The 19,591-nt window shown below is 39.2% G+C and overlaps 1 protein-coding gene and 1 long non-coding RNA gene across 5 annotated transcripts in view; one reads left to right on the top strand and one right to left on the bottom strand.

Annotated features, from left to right (window-relative positions):
• The window catches only part of LOC134534884 (SH3 and multiple ankyrin repeat domains protein 1), a 476,867-nt gene that overhangs the window by 102,323 nt on the left and 354,953 nt on the right, over positions 1–19,591 (top strand). The window lies entirely within an intron of this gene.
• Positions 11,152–16,485, bottom strand: LOC134534882 (uncharacterized). The gene is made up of 2 exons (XR_010075549.1): positions 15,689–16,485; positions 11,152–13,445 (listed from the first exon to the last, which is right to left on the bottom strand). It is a non-coding gene; the product is annotated as an uncharacterized LOC134534882 (long non-coding RNA).

Raw genomic sequence — 19,591 nt, 5'->3', positions numbered from 1 at the left:
TAACAAAGTTAAAATACACAATATTAACACAAAATCCTTAAACACAAACTGTATGTTATTTCACGGTCAGTAATATATTAAAACACACTGCAATATGGCGTAATCTGTGCAGACTGCAAACGGCTGAAAGAGAAAACAAACAAGTGACTATTAACATTATTAATGCGCGACCACGGTTTCGGCACGTAATATTTTTTTACCGTTAACATAACGTTTTTATTTCACCAGAGATTTAAAAAAATGTTCAAACTTAACAAATACCCACACAAATTCTTAAATACACGCGGAAAGTCAAAAAATATATATTTTGGCTATGGAACTATTTCGTTCTAATCATTGCCAACACACCACTTCTCTCACTGTTTCATTTACACACATGCGAGATCATTAATATTAATAATATTGTACATAGATAGTTACTTTTTTTGTAAAATTTTATTTAACATCATTATACGGTAATTTAGTGTTAATGCATGTTTAATATGCATATGATGGAAAGTATTTTTGCAAACGAACCAAACATGCTGCATCCTGGTGTGTTTTTTCAAAGGTTCGTTTAAAAAAGTAGGAGGTTACCGTGGATGGACTATACCAATTCCGATCCTTCGGGATTGGCTTAGTCCCAAGCAGTCCCAAACCGTCCGTGGAATAGGTTTTTTTTTTTTTTTTACACGCTTTATATAGCTTCACCTGTATGTTTGTTTGACTATCAATACAGCTGTACATATTAATAATTTGGAAAATAATTACAGTAACTTATAGTTATCACGGAATTAATAGTAGATTAGAACAAAATGACATTTAATTTTTTTTAATGAAATACGCTTTTATAAATAAACCAAACTAAAAAGTAGAAAATAAATAATAGTTAAAAAAACTAAAAAACACGCATTTATAGAAAATCCAACTAAATAATAATAATAAATTTTAATTAAAAATAGTGTAAAATAAAAAAATGTAGGTATGTTATTTAAAAAAAAGTGTAGGGTGCTTTTTAAGATATTATCAAAATGATAATCCTTCTACTCATATCTGTCAATAAAATAATTATAACTATTGACACAATGCACCCCACGCTTATTTTTAAATAACATACTTTTTTTTTATTTTACACTAATTTTATTTCAAATTTATTAAAACTTATTTTCATTTTTTTAGTTGGATTTTCTATAAAAGCGTGTTTTTTAGTTTTTTTAACTATTATTTTTTACGTGGATCATTTGCGTGTCGTCAACAACGAAATCATTAGAGACGAGCGCTTGCAAAGAAAGAGGGCGAGTGATTAATAACCATGACGTGGCTTCAACCGAACTCCAAGGCTGCTATATGACAAAGGCTGCCGTGACAAAAGGCTGCGAAAGCCGTGGTTAATCTGTATAGATTGTGCTTTTTTGAGATCACAGCTTAGCCAGCAGCCCGTAAATGAGCGATCTTATAAAATATCCCACCAAGTTAGCATGGCACATTTTATCATCCAAGATGAATACTTAAAAGTTTCTCGATTAAAATTTTTTTTTTGTCTCGGAAATTGTGCAAAGAATTTCCTCACCTTCCCCCTTTCCCCTTTCCCCTTCCCCCTTCCCCCTTTCCCAAAAGAATAGCAAGTTCAGATTTTGTTTTGAATTTTCGAAATAGTAGATATAGCCATGGCCGCGATTGGCGCCATTACTGACTCCTCTCACTGACTATTCTAGACTAAAACTAGATAAGTTGGGCCCAGGTAAAACCTGCATAGACACAGGGAAAACCCTGGGCACTTACATGCGGGATGCAAAATTTCATGCATTAATATCAGGCAGGTTGGCTGCAGGAAACAGAAGGATGGTTCTGGAAGAAGAGTTGGACAGAGTAGAAAAGAGTCTACCATGCGGGGGTTGGGCACTTGGACTTTGCTGTCCGCATTGGTTTGAGGGTGGGTTGTTTTTGTAAACTATCTTGTCGCTAAAAATTTTGGTTTTAAAAAAATCATCGTATCTTCTATCTCATTTATTCGTTTCGCAATACTCTTGACTATAGCTTTGTTCCGACTTTGCGTCGCTGGTGATCTCGTCTCGGCGAAATGTGAGACTTAATAAATTAAAGAATAATTAATATAATTTCCGGGATACTAGCGCCGCCCTCGAGAGCTCATTCCAAATTTTTTAATAGAATTTTAATTTGAAAAAAAAAAAAGTTGTAGAAGCTATATCGCTGGTGTTTTTATAATTTTTTTTTTTGCGTGGAAATGTTCTAATGAGTGATAACGACAAAGTTAATCAAGTAATAATATTTAATAAGGATTTAATTCTTGGTCTTTTTTTTTTTCAAAAGTGACTCTTTTGTAGCTTATGTCTGGTATTCAAACAAAAGACACACGTGTTGCCTTTTTTTACGAAAAAAAAATCTCATGAATCTCTCTGAAACAAAAATTAGATTTAAAAAAAAAATGCCACAAAAGCCTAACTGTTGTGGGGTAGATGGAGCCAAGACGCGGAGAGGCAAGTCCGCGGCAACGGCATGGCTGGGCGTCGCTGCCGGAGAGAAAGTGACCCCTCGTTCGCCGGCGGGAGATCTGATTGGCGCGCGCTAGGGGGGTGGGGGGCCAACTGGAGCACGACCAGTCACGGCACGAGACGTCCAGCGCGATAGGCCCTTACCTCCTGCCGGGGCTCGCCTCGTGACCACGCTTGTCTTCACTCGGACGTCTAACCAGCGGGTGGCCACTCACGTAATATATGTGCACCCCGGACATGTACCCAAGGAGTGTTTAACATTGACGCTACAGATAACGCTAGAATTGACATAGAACTCATTAAAATAATGTCCAGTTTGAATCAGGGGCGCAACAACAGGGGGGGGGGCAATATTATTTTGCCCCCCCCCCCCCCCCCTCTGAAACCTTGAAGTGGGGGCAAACGGGGGCAAAGAAAGTGCTGTGTAATCAATTTTTTAGATAATAAAACTGCTTGATTAGCACCATTTTCCACCTTGAAATACAAATTTTCCCGGGGGAGGACCCCCCCGCTTCAATAAGGGGGATCGATGATTCTTTATAAAAAGGTATATTGCCCCCTCTTTTGGAAATTTAGTTGTTGCGCCCCTGAGCTTGATAACTATACGAAAATTGTGTTTTGAACTAAGTTTCTGGACGCGAATCACTCGTAGTTTTCGCAGCCGTCGCTAGAATTCGTTGCCGGAGCAGCTAAGTCGGCTTTTGGATCATTCGATTTGCAGAACGAAAGGTTAAATTATATACAATGAAAATGATCCAATATAAGTGGAAAAAAAAAACTTTTAAAAAATTCTAAACCCCGGATTCTTATTTCAAAACTGTCAATCTTGTTAAAATTCATCAAATATTTAGCACCGTGGTTACACATTTCCGTTCCGTGGGAGTTACGTCGCATTCACGTAATTAGTCATATCAAACGCCGAACACTTGAGAGCTAAGATAAAAACAGAAAGCTTGATATACATAGGCAAGTTGTGGTTAGCTCGGAGTGAAATGAATCCGCAAAGTAATAGTGTCCGTACATATAAGCCTTGGAAACTGTTTTGTTATTACAGTATACCCTATCACTTTGCGGTACAATACTCGACAACCATACTAGATCGACCGTGTGACAGGTCCTTAATTATTTACCATTGTCTAGAGGCAGTAGTAGCTGATCCAGAAGCTAATGTAGGATTGGGTTTGGAAACTAATGTTCTTTACAGAAAATATCTTCGTGTGCGGTGTAACGCGCGATCAGAAATAAGTAGCTCAGAGCTTGACCAACCCAAGGAATAAGCCACTGGGTCGTGGAGGTCTTGCAGTCAGTCAAATAAACGATGGCCCAACCTCACAAGTCGTAGAAATGAATAGGTGTTTGTGCAGGGTATTGGGGTTGTTAAATATACCGTTAAATTGGTTGTGGGTACTCTTTACTATCAAAGAATTTATAAATAGTAGTATGTAAATGGGGATTCTGAAACCGGCTTCAGGCTGTGGAGCGGGGAGCCGGTGTCCGCCATCTTGGATTGTTACGAAACGGCGGCCATTTTTGACTCAAAATTCCTCAAAATTCCTCAAAAATGACTCAAAATTTCCAGTTTTCGAGGGAAAATTTCCCGTTTTAGTCCTCAAAAATTCCAGCAGTTAGAAATGTCCATATGTAGGCTTAAGCATCCATGTCTACAGCCTCAGATAAGCCTCTGACGTCATCATGGATTATGACGTCACCGTTGCAGTTTCCGTTACGCCCGCCATCTTGAAAATCCGCAATTTTTATGTTAGAAAATCGGGAAAAATTTTAAAAATCATTAAAAATATTATTTAATCGAATAAATAATAAAAATCTTAAAAACCACTGTTGCAGTTATCGTTATGGTCGCCATCTTGGATTATACATATAAATGTTGCATATTTCGTTACACCCGCCATCTTGGTTGAGTACCATGTCATTCTTACACTTTATGTTACAACCACCATATTGGATCCTATTAATGTTGCAATTATAGTTATGGTCGCCATCTTGAAATTTAGTCGCCATCTTGAAATTTAGACGCCATCTTGGAAATCCGTAATTTTTATGTTAGAAAATCGGGAAAAATTCCAAAATTCATCAAAAAATTAACTTAATAGAATTCTGATTGATTATGTCAAAAATGGCCGCCGTGACGTCACAATCCTAGATGGCGGACACCGGCTCCCCGCTCCACAGCCTGAAGCCTGTTTCAGAATCCCCATTTACATACTACTATAAATTATTCACAAAGCAGCATATTGAGCTGATTTAAAACTAATATGTGACCATTTACACGGAATTTTATAGTTTTTTTTTACGAGTGAATTAACGCTGATGTGAAAACATCTGACGAGTTTTTTGGAAGGACCAGAATTCGAATACCGTTCCGGCCATTTCCACTCTTTATTTATTTCTCTCTCTCTCTCTTTCTCTCTCTCTCTCTCCCCGCCTCTTTGCTATCGTCCCAAATGATTTATCGTGATACCTTATAGAAAAACGCAATGATAATTACTTTTTTTAATGTTTTATTATTTTATTTTACTGTGTGGTCTCATACTAGCGACCTCGCTGTTATAGAAACGTAAAAGTCGTGCACTTTTAAGGGGCCCGGATAGTCTGATTGTGTGTGTGTTAGTGAGGCGGGATGATAAGCGCGACGCTCGCTGGTGCTTCTAGCGCGGTGTCGCCTCTGAACTGGCGCGCAGTCTTCTCGTCGTCCACAGGACAACTGCGAAATTTGAGCGGTGACTGTAACATTCTATGGCCGAGAAATGAAGGTGAAGATAAAATGCAAATCCCTTAAGTGCTTTCAAGAATCTGTACCGGTTGTTTTAATTATAAAAAATTACTCTGAAAACACTCCTTGTAGCCAATTTAACTCTTCTGAAAATACAGTTAAAAAACTTTCTCCGAAATCTGAAGTACTATTAAGTGCTTTTCGTAAGCAGACTCCACTGGGATGTGTTGAGTAGTTTTGAAATCGCGTTGTTTTTCCTGAAGCTCTGCGCACCGTGTGTGTGCCCGGGCGGACGGTGCCCTTGGAGGATTAGGCCCCGCCATCTTAAGAGTTTCCAAATATTTGTAATAATTCTAATTTTGAAATATTTATCCCAATTTTTGGCATGAGGCATTAAATTTATATCTCCCAAACCGCCTATGTTTTATTGCAACTACTTAATTGCTAACAGCGCCGCAACGAAATAACTTATTATTTCACGCGAGTGACTACAATCTATTTTAATAATCACCCCGATTTACAAGTTTTGACTTAAAAAGGTAGACAAAGTTCGCCTGTTGATAACGTTCTTAAATGAGATAGGTTAAACGACAGAGACTATAAACATCGCTGCGGATTCGGACTTTCGAGTTCTGTGTTGCGTTGTAAAAAAGGTAAAACTGCAAGTGAGATCAATACAAGTATACTTGCCATGGACTTAACAGTTTTTTTAAAAGATGTCGTAAGTATTAAAAGACCTTTGGATGATTTTTAACTAGTGGTTTTTTTTTCTCGGTAATTTACGACGAATTCTTCCTTTAACGGTGTAGATGAATGTTTCAGCTCATTAACAGCAATCAGAAAGATGTTATTTTTTCCAGTAATTTACATGATAAGTTTTTTTTAAGACCGGAAAATGTTCCAACGAGTTATACTTTAACAAATACTCAGATAATTTTATTACACTTTTTTATGTACAACGTAACACTGTGTCTTTCTCCGCCGCCTAATGGCTCATTTAACACTAGAGAGTCGTGTAGAACCCAAGCTATCCTCCACCAACTGATGATACGAACAAACTAAAATAAAATAGTTGTTTAAAAAGTCACTACCAATGTGCAGAAAAATAAATTATTGTATTAACGTGTATTGACCTACGTTGAATTACGTAAATCTATGCTGGTAATAGATGTATAGAAAATTTCCGGGGGGGGGGGGGGAATATATGTGGTTGTATTTTCCCATAAAAAATGTTGCCACCCACATCTGTGCCGGCAGGTGTCCGTCAGGTTCGCCGACCTTAACGCTGCCTCCCCCCCTCCTGATCTCTCGCAGGACCGAGAGAGCCGGCTACCGAGGTAAAAGCGCAAGTTGTTATGAGCCGCGTATAAGGAGGGTGGTGGGGGGGATGGTAGAGCAGACTGCACAGTCACCGGCGGCAATCAGCGAGACCCGTCCCCGCGGCGACAAAAGAGAGGTCTCCCCCCCCCCCCACACACACACACACACATCCCACCCCCCCCCCCCAAGGTCGCGCGAGCATGGGGGTCGCTGCCCCTCCAAGCGCGGCTCCAGATGGGGGGCGGTGCGGGCGATAGCCCCTCCCGAGACCAATTTTATTGATTAGTGCATATCTTAAATATTTAATTTCACATGTTAAAACTTTTATCTCATCAAAAGTTTGCATGGAGCTACTAAGGTTCTGTATTTGAAACCTGTAATTTGTAAATAATATTCCCAAGGCCAATATCTGACCACTTTCATTTTCATTTTTTGCAACTACGACCTTTCTTTGTGCGACAGCCCCTCCCGAAAAGTCATCCTGAAGCCGCCATTGTGTCTCTCCGGGTCTCCTTCACGCGCGCCCGCTCGTCTACCACGCAGCGCAGGCACCTGTGAGGCACGTTCTACAACCACACGGAACAAAGTTTCTGTAATAGCACGCGGACGGGAGACGGGCGCGTGCGGATTAGCTCGGCAACGCTGCTGTTCTGCGCGACCAATAGGAAGCCGAGTACCTACTCGGCTGCGGTGGTAGCCATGTTTGGTTGTGTTGTAAATACTGTTGGGAGTGGATAAAACGGGGTTTTAAGGACAGCCCAATTAATGTTTTACCCAGTTTCATGTACTCATATATATTTGCATTACTTATATTAAATACCACCATTAATGCATGTTCACAGAGCACTTAAAGTGTCTGTCAAGTGTCCACAGTTCGCACTCCTCGCTGGAGCTAGGCTAAACAGTGGTTCGCACCCTTACATCGCTACTGTCCACACACACACACACACACACACACACACACAAAGTATCGCGCCGCTCGCAAAGGGGCGTCCTCTTCGCTGAACTCGCACTTCACTGAACTCCTTTCAAAGCTCCCGCAGAGGCCAGCGTTGCTGCTCTTATACCAGTTGGCCGTTTTTCTGGAATTGACTGGAGTGGTTGTGACGTGTCGCGTCATTCCGGGCCGATCCTGCGCCCGAAACATCCAGAATAACGGCGCTTATTCACGCCACTCCACGCGGAATTCAAAGGCCGCCAGAAGATAGATAACAGCGACGAGGAAGAAGGGCGCGGTGGCATGGAGGGGAGGGGGAAGTGGCTAGGCCGGGCCTCTATAATCGTTTCTACCATCTCCATCTAAAATTTAATTACACCACTGAATAGCTAAAGGATCAAAGAATTCGTTACGCTGAGTGAGGACTGTGACGCATCGCGTGCCGTGGAGGGAGAAGCGCCGCAATTTTTAGGTAATTTTGCTGCGTTTCAAGATTTACATTTAGTATAACTTTTGACTCGGAGAAGCTACGACGTTCCTTTGAGTTTCAATCGTCAGCTCTCGTCAAAATATATATTGCTTGCGTGTATAAAACATTAGTGTGAAATAGTTACAGTGAATATATATGGTGTTAAAATTAGAGATAATTTAATCAAAAATATATCATGTCGGCGTATACGCGACTTCTCAGTGTTCAAACATGATTATAACATGCATAAAATAGCGTATTTTATATTTTGTATTGAAAATATTACCTGATACGTTCACGTATTCACGTACAATACACGGCCGTGTATTTCCCCCGCCAATCGCGGCCTTCTGCCACGGAGCTCGGTTTTCGAGACACGTCGCTTTGGTCCGCACAGCGCGCCGCCGGCGGCCGTCCGCTTTCTACCTCGCCTCGCCCTGAACCGGTATTATCCCCCCTCCCTCCCTCCCTGATCATTGACGGCCCCCTTAACCCTCGTGTGCATCAGAACGCATCGAATCGATTCCAGGAATAAACGAAAACATTCTGTGCCCTGCATGGCCCTACCTGAGGTTTAGGAGTACATTTCGCCCATGGGGGAGAAACTCTAATTACCGAGACTGAGACCTAGTTTTTTGAAGTAGTTATGGGCCCGTCCGCTGGATAGTAGTTTTCATAATATATTGCTGACATAACTACATCAATTTACTAGGAGAAGTAATGTATAAGCTATTATCCGGCAAACAAGCCAGTGAAAGTTCACTCTACTTAGGTAGCCACTAATTTTGTGGTGTGTAATACAATGAGTTTTTGCACTTCCTACTCCTTTATTTATTACATGACGGTTTATTACGAAACAGCATTTTCGCATCGATTAAATTAGTTTTACGCCGCCAAGGAGATAACTTAATACAACAAAAAAAACGTATTAACATCACCACACATCACCACCAGCCCCCAAGGACTCTATTGTTGGGAGGGGCCCAGTGCTACGTTAAGTAATGTATTGTAAATATATTTTCCTTTTGTTTTTTTCAAATTTTCCCCTCCATGTTTTTGTACTTGTATTCGCCCTTTTTCCAATAAAGAGCACATTTTTTGGCCGGGTGGACCCCCTGGAGGGGGGGGGGGGGGGTCCTCCCATTTAAAATAAAAACTAAAAAAAAAAACTTTTTATTGGAACCTCTATACAGATTTTTTTATGTGCTAGTAGTTATGAGCCCGCCCAACAGATAGCGACACATGTCGCGTGAAACATGGTTTCAGTTTCCACTGTAAGAGTCGCACTTATTTATTTCCCTCCTTGTTCTGTGATTCCACCCCGGGCGGATAACACGTGTGTGACCGCGAGGGCGCAGGTCTGGAGGATTACCCCGGCGCAGGGGGAAGAGGGGCAGAATGGGCGGCCCGATAGGCGATCAAGGCCCATGTGCATGCAGTAAGCCAATAATTTTACAGCAAGCATTCAAACAGTTTTCCTTAAAACATGGTTGGGCGTATTTCACATTGAGATGGACACAAATGACACAATGGCAGCGGTACAGACGAACACTTTCTAAGTTAAAATTATCGGACAGCTCAAGAATACAGTGGAAGAAATTTTATCGTTAAAAATATAACGGTGCAGTCGAGCAGGGTAGGTTTCCTGTGACAGAACAGTTGCGAGGTTTCGTGATCTGGCGTCTTTTCGTCATCAGGCTCAAACAGACTGATCAATCTGTGTATCAGTATGTTTTCATTTTTATTTCTCATTGTGCATTCTTGAGTTTTTTTTCCATGGCAAACAGTGCAAAAATGCAATGGTGCATGTCCAAAAAAGTGACAAGTTTTTCTCCACGTACCTACCTATGTACAGCAGTTTAATATTCACGAATACCTCAATCTTAAATAGTCGTTCTATAGCCAATTTAAAACTCTGTTTAGCGAGCAGTGATGAAAGTGACACGCAGGTATATGTCTGCGCATCCCTTCACGTCACAGGTGGGCAAGTTAAGTGCTAAGACCTTTATTTAAATTTGTAGTCTTTATTATAATGTAAACATGTTTCTCATAGCATGCTTGATTGAAATTGAGTTAAATCATGGATATTAACAAATACCACTTTTTTATTTTTATATAAATGACGCAAAGCTATAACATTGACATTGTTATGATGAGAGGAATAATAAATTACCATCGAACTTTTTTTTTGTCTAATCATCTCATTGAGGAACATTTCGCGTGACGAGAATACACTTGGAAGTAGAAAAATTAGTTTATACTGTCACGTGCCCCTTCAGAGGGGGGAGAGAATCGTAGCTCTTTACATAGAAACAACTCGCTTGGCATCAACTAGTCTTAACTTCATAAAATACTTTACTGTACCTAGGATCATAGGTTCGTCATCCCGTACAGGATGTCTGGTGAGAGCTGAACTAAGGAGATTTTGCAAAATAACATAATACTTAATTAAAATTATTTTATTCTTAAAGTCAAATACTCAACATCATTTTAAAGAACATTTAAATAGCGGGATTACAATTTAAAACAATAATCTCTTTACTTCCTTAACGATTGAACGACCTTACAAGAGAGAGAATGAGAGAACTTCACTAAACACTTCCCTAGTCCTTCCGAATACCTCAAATCATAATTAATACTTAAAATTAAAACAAAGATAAGTCCATACTCACATTTTCCGAAAAGCCTTTCTTGATCGATTACTTTAAAAAAATAACGTAGGGGCCTCTCCTGCCCTTGAAATCCCGAACGAACATTACATTTTAAAAACTATGACGCGTGACCCCTGACGAGGGCCATAGCCTCCGCCCGAAAGCTTGACGACTACATTATGACCTAACTTAAATTAAACGACTCGTGGCCTCTGGCGTCGGCCATAGCTTCCGCCCGAAAGCTTGAATTCCTACATCACGAACGAACTAACAACTCGTGACCACAGGTGAGACGCATAGCCTCCGCCTGAGTGAGCCCCGAGTCACCAATCACTTGCGCTTAAATTCGCGCGCCCTGCCGCGCCTACCATAACAAAAGCTCGTTATTGAAGTCAAATTTACTAAACAACTAACTAGAACATCTGGGAAGACTACCCCCCCTCTACCCCAATGTGCAGGCCACACCGCGCGGCTTGTTACGACAGCGCGCCCCAGTAACTGCGGCCCGTGGCTGCGCCAGCGCGCGGCCAAACAAACAAACAAAATTCTGCAAGCCCGCAGCGCGCCGCGCCGGCCCCGTGCCCCAATTACATGGTCACGCCACTTGCGCTGACGAGTGAACAGAGCAGCCAGCCCAGAGTCCCGTCAGTAAAGTCCCTAAATTTGATTTCAACAACCCTGCAAAATTTCAACCCGCGACATAACCCTCCCCTCACAGAGCTCGAGCCCCATCGAGCTACCTCAAAATTACAAATTGTCTTTTTCCATTAAACCATAACTATAAATTCCTCATTTCACAAAAATAATAATTTTCTTAGTTCCTTGCTGTCTGAACATACATCTAGATTCTGCATAAGATTTATTTTAAAACAACAAGTATTCATAAAATTAAATGTAAAACTTTTATCTGGTTTGTTCTCACAGGAACCTTCAGAGGCTCGAGTTCTCAATTCTAAAAAAATTGTTCTGTTAGTGAAGCTCTCTTTACAAATTAAATTACTGTTCTTAGTTTCTCAGTATTCGTTAAACAATGTGCAAATTCTTGATAATTATTATTATTTTTTTTTTTTCGGTTTCCGTTTATTACCATACTTCTTTCGTTCTTCAAAAAAAATTAAGTGTCCTTACAAAATTATCAGTGTTTCAAATTAATTAAACTCTATCTCGTGAAGGTTGGTGCAACTCCTCGAAGTCAGTGTTGTCGAGAAGAGTAGCTCCCTGGGCTGGCCATCAGCAAACACCACTCAACTCCAACAGCTACTGGACTGGCTTCCAGGGCAGCTCACAACTTCTCCCCACATCTGCTTCGGAGTTGTGCCATCCTCATCACGAACAGATTACAATTCTGAAACATCATCAACAGGCATTACCATCACGCCTGACAAATACAAAACTAACTACTAAACTGCAATCGATGGGCAAGGATGCAAACACACAAAAAAATAAAATTAATTAATTCAACTGCTAACATAAAGTATCCCACCCTTAGCATAATCTAATCAGGCAAATAATTTGATAGGAAAAACTTAAGGAAGGGAAACATGACCTCCAATGATTTTCCCTAACTCTTGAGTCTTGATCTTCTCTATACAGCAAATAGTCCCCACGAAGTAACTGGGTTGAAGGTCAGTTCACATGACCCACCCATAACCTCTTCTACTCTTCTTTTCTTCTGGGGGCAACCACAATGCCCACCAATCTCTCTCCATGGTGCCGAACCAGCTATCCCATGAGAGTAAACAACGTAGTCAATAGAAGCGCAGAGGGGAAACACCAATCTCTGGCTTGTCGAGTCATAAAACTGCTTTATCTTCTTCTTCTTCTGAGTAAAACATCTGATTAATCTTGCTACTATTCTTCCCAACAATAAAAAAAAAGTTCATCAGGTATCTTCATAAAAAAACATTCTAACTAATACTTAATAAGTCTTCTTTTTCTTATTTTTTTTCTGTTAGATGTAATAGAAGGCCATGTTAGGGAGGTTATAGGGAAAAAGAGTGGCCAATTCCCACCCCATCACCCACCTAGATCATGACTAATTAACTTTTAAACTTTCTATTTCAAACAAATTAAAAAAAACCATTTTTTTTTTATTCAAACTTTTAAACTATAATTACTTTTACTTCATAACCTCAAAAGCTAATCAATAATTCTAAATGAAATTGTGATTTACTGCATCCTTGTTCCATCCGATCTGTTTGTTTATAACCTTTCTTGTAAAGTATAAAATTTTCAAACATTACTAATTCAAAAAAAAATTAAATTCTGGTGTCCTTTGAGTTAAAATTAAATTTACTATTTCTTAGCTTGAAATAATTTAAGTTTTCAGAACTATTTCATTGTCTAATTCACAACACTTAAAAATCAACTCAAAACAACAAATCATCAAAATCAATAAGATCATCTGACCTACCTATCAGTACTGTGAACTTGAACTGTTCGTACACATTTATAATAAGCTATTGTATTTAAATTCCAACCTAAATAAGGTTTTAAAAAAACTACTAATCCCTCTGTAAATTAAGAAAATTAACTTTAAAAATTAAACTTAAGGTATTAGTTCTTTTTGACAGCTACCACAACTCACTAGTTCCATTACATTACTATAACCTAAAAAGTTCTGTAAATAATGTTTATAACAAAAAAAAACTCCAGTTACTGTCTTCCATAAAAAAAAATAAAACTTTACATGACCTTATTAATCTCCACTTGTAAGTCCATGGCTGCCAGCTTTCTCTTCTCTTGAATCTTCAGTCTTGGCTCTTGTTTCAGTGATCTTGTATCTTGTCTCTCGAACTCTTGTCATCTTGTAAACTGGACTGCTGCTCAGCTAATCTTAAGGAATCTGTAACAGTTTCAAAAATACATGTTAATTTAAATTACATAATTCCTGTTCTTTGGTCCTAAAAAAAACAATTGTATTATTAGTACACATTACCCTGAAACAACATTATTATTCATTGTTTATTACTTAAAAAAAATGCTTTACCATAAAATCCTTTTTTTGTTCTTTTCATTAGGCCTATTTATTTTCCTTCTTCTTAATTAAATTCTGCTTCAAATGTTAATCCTAACTTAAGACCTACCATCTATTTATTATTCATTACCTACATTATTTATGTTACCCTAAAATTCCCATAAGTTTCTAATACTTCCTATCAAAGACATTCTCTCTCAAAAAAAATTTACTTATGACTCTTAACTTAACAAACTTAAAAAAAACTTTTACACTAGACTTAACTTATTATTCATTCTTAGTTACTAAATTTCTATATGTAAACTTTAGTACTTACAAACAAAAACTGCCTATTTCTCTCTACCTCTTAATCTCTTTCAATTATTACAATAATAATGTTACCTTGCATCTTTAAACTTTCTTCTTTTCAATTAAATTAGACATCTCATAACAATAAAAATTCTGCCTATACTCTTCTTATGGGTGTACAACCCAACAACAAAATTTCAAATTCTCAAGTTTCCTTATATTTAAATTATGCAATACAAATAACCTCTGTGGTGCCTGTACCCTTTTAGGCCTACCACCTTCTCCTCTCACAGCATGACAACTCTTATTCCTCGGGGTCTGTATTCACTGTTACAAATCAAATATCTCAAAAAAATTAAAAACAAATTTATTATTTTAAGAAAACAAAAATTTACATTGAATTTACTATGGAGCCTGGAAATCTTAATGTCTCACAGCAGCTAACATGACTAAATCCCATGGGACCCCAGGTTTACCTAACCTGTGCCCAAAAATTTAAGCATACCAGGCTTTCCCTGCACTGGTTTTACAGCATCACACACTATTTAGGGCCCCTGATCTGCCATCAGTCCCAAGGAGTTTTCCCACAACCCCTCTCTACACAAGCGCCTACCACATTCCTCTCAATTGGCTATCGGTTTTACGGCATTCTTTTGGGATCCGACCATCAAGTTAGGGCTAATCGAACACTAAACCTCCATACTTCCAAACTAATGTAAATCAATTAAATTTTCTCTGTAAATTCTAAAAATCAAAAAAAATTATTCCAACATGCCAAAGAAACTTCCAAAAAAAATTCATAATCTTATCTTCAAACCATTAAAATAAAAATAAATAGATTACTCTGTTTTCTCCTTAATAACTGTAAACTGTCAACAAATATCATGTCGTAAATTTTAACTATGCTTACTGACTCTTAATCAAAAAATCTCATTTGTCCTAATTAATAAACAACCGATTTCCTTAAAATCTCACTGTATCTCTCACACTCAAACTTCACTGGCTGAATATCTCAATAAATTCAAAAACAATTATCTAAACTCTTAAAGAAACTCCTCCCCAATTATTCAAATTACTTCACCTTATTTTATTTCATTACTTAAAACACCTTACTCAAAAAAAAATTAATTAATTATCTAGCTATCTTCCATTATTATTTATTTACCGAACAAAACTTTCTCCTAAATTAATTTAGTAAAATTCAATTTCACATTAGGCAAGTACACTAACTCTCTACAGCAATGTTTCTCATTTCCCTCCTTCCTAACTGAATCCAATCTTACTTAACCTCCAGGGAATTTACCTCACAAAATAACCAAATTCACTGTAGTGCCTATCTGCTATAGGCCCACTACACAACAAGGGACTCTAACCCCACCAACAAACTTCATTGAAATGGTACCCTATCCCATACAGGATAGCCACTTCGGTACTACCATGGGGAACTCCTGCCCCAAACTACTCACAACTCTCAGGATTCTCCTGACCCTTAATTCCGTAGTCAGCCCATCTCCTATGGTCTGCGCTACAATTCCCTTTCTTCCCAGGGACACAACGCCTCACCTTAGGGTCCCTCGCCCTAATGAAAACATTAATTTTGTCTCTCTGTTCTTTTGGAGTAAATTCCCTCTACACACAAAATCTAGCCTTCCCAGTTTTCTCAATGCTTATCGATTTTATAGTGTACCTCCTTAATAATGTTTACAAATCCCAAAAAAATATTTTTAAAACCGAGGTAGAATTTAACTAACAAAAACATAAACAACTTACAACGAAACACTTCTAGCCTATACATCATACACTTCTTAAAATAAATTACTTACATACTGAAAGTTCCTCTTCTTCTAAAACACACTTAAATTTAAATTTATTTAACCAATAGTCTATTTTCTTATCGCTAAGTTACCGTACAGCTGATCAAAACAAGGTCACGGCCTGTCCACGTCTCCGTATGAGCCCGTGACGTCACCGAATTCCATCAGGTGCGCCAACCCTCGCTTGCGGTTCCTCCGTTCTCCGCTAGGTTTCAGCACCTCCCCGTCACGTGTTCATTCTGCCACGTCCACTGACGTGTCGTTCTGAAACAACTCTCAACATTTTTCTAATTAAAACAAAACATCACTATAAATTCTATAACTCTCTTTTACATAAACTCTCGTTTTCTTTTTAATTCCTTTCTAACGTTTATCCTTCCCTCGACTGATTTAATTCGTACGTCTCGTCTCCTACGCGCACGACAACAAAACAAACTTCACTTGAAAATAATTCCTATTTACGAAAAAAACTTTATTTTAAATTTTAACTCTCTTAACCTACAATCTTAAAATGAACTTCAATTAAATTAAACCACTTGCATTATCTCTAATAAGCATTTAACTTATAACGTATTCTCCTCACGTAATAATCCCCGATATAAATCTACAATAAATTCAACGACTTAAAACAACTTATCACTATAAACTTTATCCTTACAAGTATCCTCAAATAAACATCTGTTACGTCAAAAAAAAAATCTCAAAGACTTCCTCCACTATAGACTAAAATTCCGTAATCCTCTCCTCAAGTAAACTCTTAATAACCTGCTATCAGAAGCTGAAACTAACTTAATAATAAACATAAAAATCTACCTCTCTCTCCAGAAATAGAACCTACCCGGCGCCTCCACCATTTCTGTCACGTGCCCCTTCAGAGGGGGGAGAGAATCGTAGCTCTTTACATAGAAACAACTCGCTTGGCATCAACTAGTCTTAACTTCATAAAATACTTTACTGTACCTAGGATCATAGGTTCGTCATCCCGTACAGGATGTCTGGTGAGAGCTGAACTAAGGAGATTTTGCAAAATAACATAATACTTAATTAAAATTATTTTATTCTTAAAGTCAAATACTCAACATCATTTTAAAGAACATTTAAATAGCGGGATTACAATTTAAAACAATAATCTCTTTACTTCCTTAACGATTGAACGACCTTACAAGAGAGAGAATGAGAGAACTTCACTAAACACTTCCCTAGTCCTTCCGAATACCTCAAATCATAATTAATACTTAAAATTAAAACAAAGATAAGTCCATACTCACATTTTCCGAAAAGCCTTTCTTGATCGATTACTTTAAAAAAATAACGTAGGGGCCTCTCCTGCCCTTGAAATCCCGAACGAACATTACATTTTAAAAACTATGACGCGTGACCCCTGACGAGGGCCATAGCCTCCGCCCGAAAGCTTGACGACTACATTATGACCTAACTTAAATTAAACGACTCGTGGCCTCTGGCGTCGGCCATAGCTTCCGCCCGAAAGCTTGAATTCCTACATCACGAACGAACTAACAACTCGTGACCACAGGTGAGACGCATAGCCTCCGCCTGAGTGAGCCCCGAGTCACCAATCACTTGCGCTTAAATTCGCGCGCCCTGCCGCGCCTACCATAACAAAAGCTCGTTATTGAAGTCAAATTTACTAAACAACTAACTAGAACATCTGGGAAGACTACCCCCCCTCTACCCCAATGTGCAGGCCACACCGCGCGGCTTGTTACGACAGCGCGCCCCAGTAACTGCGGCCCGTGGCTGCGCCAGCGCGCGGCCAAACAAACAAACAAAATTCTGCAAGCCCGCAGCGCGCCGCGCCGGCCCCGTGCCCCAATTACATGGTCACGCCACTTGCGCTGACGAGTGAACAGAGCAGCCAGCCCAGAGTCCCGTCAGTAAAGTCCCTAAATTTGATTTCAACAACCCTGCAAAATTTCAACCCGCGACAATACTAACGATAATGTTGTGTTGTGCAAAAAAATATCGAGTTGATGATTACTTACATAGTTTTTTTTTCTCTCTAAAGCTTCAGAGAGAGACAGATAATTAGATAGAGTATTTGTCGTTTAAAAAAAAACTTTCTCAAATCCGAAACTGTCCTAATGCGGAAATTGAAAATCGCTGTGCCATTTCCTGCTTGCGGAGGGCGGAAATGAAGGTGAGGTTCTCCTGATAGACGCCATCCCGAGGGCACGTGTTGTGAGGAAGGGGGGAGACGGTGGAACGCGGGAATTCGCCGCCGAACAAACAAGGCTCCACCCCCACCCCCCCCCCCCTCCTTCCATCCAGGAGACTGTCTGCGACGCCAGGGTCGTGTATCGACCGCACTTCTGCTCGGAAGATGCAGCCCCTCGGTTGGATGTCTGTAAGCTACTTCTCTTGCTTCTCGGATCGAGCCCACGCCTGTTTAACGGCGGCACGGGCCAACACGAATGCTGCGCCAGAACAAGATGCGCCGAGACGTCGGCCCGTCACCATTCTCACGAACGCGGCCTGGACTCGGAAGCCAGTAAGCGGTTGGTGATTGCGACCACGAAAGCCTAACATCTAAATTTGTTGATTTTTTTTTTTTATGGCTGGGAAAAAATCAAGGGCGGGTCCAAAATGATGGTCAGGGGAGGGCCAAATTAAAAATTTTTTAATGAAATTTTAGTACACTTAGAATTTAAATATTTAGTACGTTTTATTTGTGGCTCAAGAAGTCCTATCTATAGCACTGCAGTGAAATAATACGTACGTAAGTTTGGTAAACTATAAGGAAGTAGGAGAAATTAAAAAAAAAAAATCTCAGGGTTCAGGGTGGGGTCATGCCAACACCCCCCACCCCCCACCCCCGGACATATTTTTTCCCTCTCCTTCTGGATCCGCCAGTGGGTAAGATAGGTAACACTTCCAGACTGTCAACATATGGACGGCAATTAGCTGGGTTAGAGGTAAGTTATAACTGACACTGGAAGAGTTTAATCGTTAGTATATTGAAGAAAGACAAGATGCGGAAGAAGAATATTATAGAAGAAAGAATAAGTGTATGAGAAGCATTAGAACTTCAAGACTATTCGAGATGAATATGAAAATGGCTTATTACCGAGGATGGGGACAGTAGTAGAAGATATATGAAGAATATAGAAGAAAGGAGAAGTGCTTGGGAAGCCTGAGAATTTGTAGATTATCCAAGGCATGGCCAAACACTGGAATACTTTAAAGAAATATACAAGAGACAGAGAGAACGAAGATCGAGGATCATTGAAGATGAGAACCGTGGTAGAATGGTAACTAAGAACATATATAGAAAAGAAACATAAAGAAGGAAGGCATGGAAAATAACTTTGTATGGACGAAAGAAACAAGACAGAATATATTAGAAATGAAAAGGGATGAATATAATCTTAGTTGAAGTACAACATCCTGTCAGTTGAGAATAAATGTGATTTAAGATGACATGGTTATCGACAGATTAGGAACATTTTAATATTATTTTATCGAGACCACGAGGATAGGAAGTATGAACGATATTGGACGAAATTTGTACGTGAGAAGCATGATCGAAGATCAAGAAAATCACAAGGATAATAGGAGTGATTTAAAGACCCCATATAGAAAACCATCCTTTAAAGATGAATAAGGTCATAAGAGAATCAAAATTAGAACACATACCCCTAGCATATCTTTGCAGGTGGTGTATAAATATATGTCATTAATTTGCAATCATCCTTACTGGAACTCACGTATGTGATATAAACTACTTTTATAATGTCTTGTGTACTTTACATTTAAAACCACGCGTGTATGTTGGAATTGTGTACATTAGCTTAATTTGGTCGCAAGGCAATGCTAGTCCCCGTGCGCTGAGGACAAGAATTTATTGGTTTTTGGTTTAACGTTTGAGCAATAACGAGGTAATTCTGGACTGTA

This window comes from Bacillus rossius, chromosome 8 (assembly GCF_032445375.1).
Source record: "Bacillus rossius redtenbacheri isolate Brsri chromosome 8, Brsri_v3, whole genome shotgun sequence".
Lineage (NCBI taxonomy): Eukaryota > Metazoa > Arthropoda > Insecta > Phasmatodea > Bacillidae > Bacillus > Bacillus rossius.
This window is presented reverse-complemented; position numbering and strand designations above follow the sequence as displayed.